This window comes from Macrobrachium nipponense, chromosome 10, assembly GCF_015104395.2.
Source record: "Macrobrachium nipponense isolate FS-2020 chromosome 10, ASM1510439v2, whole genome shotgun sequence".
NCBI classification, from domain to species: Eukaryota; Metazoa; Arthropoda; class Malacostraca; order Decapoda; family Palaemonidae; genus Macrobrachium; species Macrobrachium nipponense.
Genome location: NC_087204.1, coordinates 39414370 through 39419684, shown reverse-complemented (window position 1 = coordinate 39419684; position 5315 = coordinate 39414370).

The following is a 5315-nucleotide window of genomic DNA, read 5'->3' as shown; positions in this document are numbered from 1 at the left end:
TTTTTTTTAACCTTTGGAGTTTTATGCAGGCCATAAGCAAGTTTAAAGTTACAACTGACTAGAAATTTTGCTTTATTTTCCAGAAATTACGATACTTAATGGGTTCTGGTCTTTAGCATTTATTGTCTGTAAACTATCGTTTCAGTGTCATGGCAATTCAACTGCCACCATTTGATTTCTCTTTATTTTCACGAAAACTAACAGGAATGTCCCATGAGCATTGGTGATGATTTCATGACCAGTTTTGAGCTGTATCTATTAGTTAGCTTTAAATGTCAATTTAAACTCCAGTTTGTTATTTCCTCCTAATTCTAATTTTAATGGATGGTCGGTGTATGGGAGTCCGGTAATTATTTTGTATTTCTTATTTACTATTTCTCCTCTTTCCGAAGTCAAACTTAATTTTAAGATAAAAGGTCTATTTATCTGTATTTTATATTCCCCTAATCGCAATGATAACTGGTAGAGGGTAGATTATTAGCCCTAAACAATCTTTACTTTCACCTTATTTTCAGCTGACAGGTCCATTTACAATGGATCTCTTTCCTCTCTAAATCTGATGAAACTTGGGAGGCAACAACCTCTTGGCACCGATTGATGATGAATCCTGGTATATGGGCACTTGGGGGTAGGTGACATTATCTTTTCTATCTTGACCAATCTTTCAAAGTCACAGGTCAGATTAAAGATATATGCCTTAAACACTGCATTTTGTGTAATAGCAGTATATGATCTCTCTCTCTCTCTCTCTCTCTCTCTCTCTCTCTCTCTCTCTCTCTCTCTCTCTCTGTTGCTTTCATATGATTTCGTGAAAAGTTAATTTTTCTTATCCCACATTGTTTCAGAACTTCCTTCCATGAATATTATTAAGTCCAAAGCTTAAATGGACGTGTGGATTTTTCGGGCAGCCGTGGGAAAAGCCAAAAACCTACTATGACTTTTAAAGAAAATAAATATAAATATGTCAGTTCTTCATGCATTATTTGCTGTGCTTAGGGTGCACGCTGCAGACTTTCCTCTTCAGACATTTTCCTCTCTAACTTGAAAACTTCGTCTCTTATCTAAAGTTCAAATTCACCATTTTGGTCTCACTAGTTGCAAGCTACATTGTATTACAGGTGTTTTTTAGCTTTTTCTTCTTCTGAAAAGAAAACTATTGTGTCGGCTTTGTCTGTCTGTCCTCACTTTTAGTGTCCGTCCTCAGATCTTAAAAACTACTGAGGTTAGAGGGCCATCACTGGGCAGTGGCTGAAAGTTTCATGGGCCGCGGCTGTATAGAAAACTCGATTGCTCCGAAGTAACCTCGGCGTAGTTTTTACTTGTTTATTTATTCATTTACTTTCAAATATCTTAATTATTCGTCTGTGGTCTTGAAAACTGTGAACTACTGTTAGATTTATTTCCCTACATTAATGATTATTAATCTATCAGATGTTTTACTCTCCATTAAACAGGAAATTAACATCTACTTCATACATATAAAAACAATTATACAAAAATACAGTGTAATTGGTTAAATACAAGTAATACAAAATCTAAGTGATGTGCGTTTATAACGCTGTGCCACATGGTAATGGTTCGTATTAGTGTAATTATTTCAGCGAACTAGGGCTTTTCGTAGGACTTCTCCTATCTCCATTCTAAGAATCACCTTGAGTTTTTCCTATTTTCGTTTTCCAAATAAAGAACCTGGTCTCTTGGTGTTAATGTTTTCATTCTGCTATCAAAGAATGCAGTTGATTTCACATCAGGCCATCATTAGTATTCCATTAGCTGCCATGACATCTAGCTCGCTATTTTGATTGAATTTTCCTTCGCTTAACAATAAAATGGGAAATGTTTTGGACGCGAGCAGGCACAACTTAACGAAAGTTATTTCTTTTCGAAATTTCATTCTGAATCTAAGTAACTCTAAAACTGTTTAAAACGTAACCTTTCATCACCTTCTGACTAAGCAACAGCAACATTTACAACATAAAAATCCCTCACAATATGTCAGAACTAACGATACAAAGTTTATAAATCGTAACGTCTCTAACAGAAGCCAGAACTCAACAAGGATTCAATAGCTATGAAGATTCAATATCCGATCTCTTTCCACGTGAACAAATGCATCAAAATCGAGGGCAAGCAATATACTGGATAGCCGTTTTTCACATAATATAGTCTGGACAGTGCTTCGAACTACACTGACTCATTCCAAAACCCATGTCGAACTCATCAAGTTCTGACTGGAACGAACCCATTGAATAATTACGCTAACTATACCGTGTACCTCGAAGAGCTGGGTATCAAAGTTCCTCCTACAATTATATCATCTTTTTCAACACCATTTTTTATTTTTCTTAAAAGAAAGGATTTTTTTATTAAGAAATAATTATATAATTTGCTGAAAATATTCAAGAAAATGCTTTCGTAAAATTTAAATTTAACTAGAAAGCTGATAGGTCACTAGGTCACAAATATTATTATCAACAGCAACAAAAATTTAACAAATCTGAATTAGAATAACCCATTAACGTGTATGGGTACTTAAAAACAAACCTCAGAAAAATTGTATATTATACACACGAATACAATAACACAGTAATAGAATCCACAAACCACGATAGATAAATTCTCATGCATATGCGAGAAAAGAGGTAAACCGAATGAGTTAAGCAATTCTCATTACCAAGCAAATCTGTCGGTACTAGTCAAACCAAATCCTTCTATCAAGCAAGTAACAAATATTTATACACACACACACACACATATATATATATATATATATATATATATATATATATAATATATATATATATATATATATATAAATATATATATATATATATATATATATATCTATATATATATAATATATTATATATATATATATATATATGACTGGTAAAAAGTTCTGTACAAACAGAATTCCATCTAATAAAAGGAAGCCCATAAAACACCAAAATATAGAGAAAAAAGTAATATATTTCAGAGACTGCTGTCTCCCTCTTCAGGTAGATGAATGAGAAAAGTTTACAGTGGTATTTATACAAGAGGTCCATCCACAAACAAACCAATTTAGGTCACGCCCCCCGCTGATAATCTTCCTTTAATCTTCTTAAGTGTTTGGTTGATGAAAAATGTTTGTCGATCGTATCTGAAATCCATGCTCCTTTTGATGTTCATTACCTGCCTCTCTTTTATTAAAGGTCGATCCCATCATTTGACTCTTGGTAGGGCCGGGGGGGGGGCCCCCAAGTTGCTGCTATAAATTACAGTGACAAAATTCCAGTTTTATTCTTCTATGTTTTTATGTTCATTTATATGGTTGAAATAGCCGAGTTCTGTTGTCCATACCTAACTGACGCGTTTGTGTTGTATTAATCTCTGGGGAAGTGATTTACCTGTAAATCCGATGTAAGATTGGTCACAGTCCTGGCATGGGATTTCGTTTACCCAGAGACCTTGGGAGGATGTCTTTTGTTGGACGTTGAATCAGGGATTTGGCTAAGGTGTTTGGGTAAGTAAATACAAACGGGTTTAGATTTTCCGAGGGGGTGGGGTTTACTCTCTTAATCGTGTCCAGGTGGGGAATTATTATTTTATTGTTTGGGGTGGTATCTGGTCTTGTCTTTAGGGGGTCGGTAGATTATTACGTTTTGCTTTGTGAATTGCTTTTCTCAAATTATATGGTCAGGATACTTAAAAGACGAAAGTTGCTTGCAAATTAGTTCAAATTCTTTTTCCAGGAATTCTGGGGAACAAATTCGTAAGGCTCTTAAGAACAGGTTGCTAGCTACACCTATCTTGATAGTAATGTCGTGATAGCTAAAGTAGTGAATGTATGAAAGTAGAGAACGTTGGTTTTCTGTATATGTAAATTTGTATTCTGGTCGTATCTCTGATTATTAAAACAAAAAATCAAGAAAAGAATTTTGTTCTCTGTTTCTCATTCACTTTAAATTTGATGCTGGCAACTAATGCGTTCAATTTCAAGAGGAATTCATTAAAATTGCCCCACCTATTATCCTAAAAATGTTAGGATATCATCAACATATCTCATCCATAGCATGTTTTGGGATTTTATTGCATTTATTATGTAGTTTCATTCCAAAGTATTCCATGTACAGATTGGCTAGAACAGGACTTAAAGGACTACCCATACTACACCCGAATTCGGGTGTAGTATGGGTAGTACCTGTGCGCGCGAAAGGTATTTTAGGTGGGAGACGGCATGAACTTATATCTCTTGCGGTGTCGGGGTGGTTTAAGGCTTCACTGCCAGTCTGGAATTGGGAGGTCGCTGGTTCGCGCCTGTCGAGGCGCCAATTCTATTATCGCTTAAAAATAAATTTCCCCCTCGGTTAAGCATATATGAAAATATATTCCGAGGTAGATGCGAATTAGATAATAGAGGACATTGTAGTTCGATATCCACCTATATATACACCTCTTACGTAATATATATATATATATATATAATATATATATATATAATATATATATATAAATATACATACATATGTGTGTGTGTATGTGTGTGTGCGTGTGTGTGTGTGACGTGTGTATGTCTGTGGACTTCAAGCTATTTAATCTGAGACCTAAGGATCGTTCCCTTAGCTGCTTCTCTGCAAGCACGTTTAATATGGCAGTATTTATTTTTTCGCACAGTTGATAGAGAGAGAGAGAGAGAGAGAGAGAGAGAGAGAGAGTAGGTGGCCTTGGGATATATCCTGCTGCTCAGACGAATGCACTTTCTTTTATCAGATTCTGGCTGCAGTCTCAGGTACAGCCATGTATGTCCCTCGGTTGTAAAGAAAAAAAAGAGAAATGTATGATCGCCTTCGCTTTTAGGGGAAGCCATAGAGCTTGGGAGAAGATAACACTTCCTTACATTTCAGTGTCTTTTCTTTAATGATTCACGTGTTTTTCAGATGTAATAAAACGACAACGTCGACGAGGAGAATCTTAGGTTGCTAATGAAAGACTTTCCTCTGTGTTCTATTAGTTAAAAATAGACAGTGATAGGAACTTCTTAAAAGAAATCGTGTTACTGATTTATAGAGGAATTTTTCTAACATCATGCCAGAGCAGAAAATAATACAATAAAATAATAGAAAAAAAATTCTGTGAAAAAAAACTAAATGACTAATGTGTTCGTTTAAAAAAAAAAAAGTCAAAAAAGGAGAAAAAAGAATGGGCAAAGCAATCAGTATAGAAATACGAATCGCTTGACGATCTAGACCAAATTTGGCACGTGGCCACCATTTCATCCAGCTTTAATAATAGGGTAGCTTTCATACCCGTACCCCCTTCCCATTTCCCAGCCC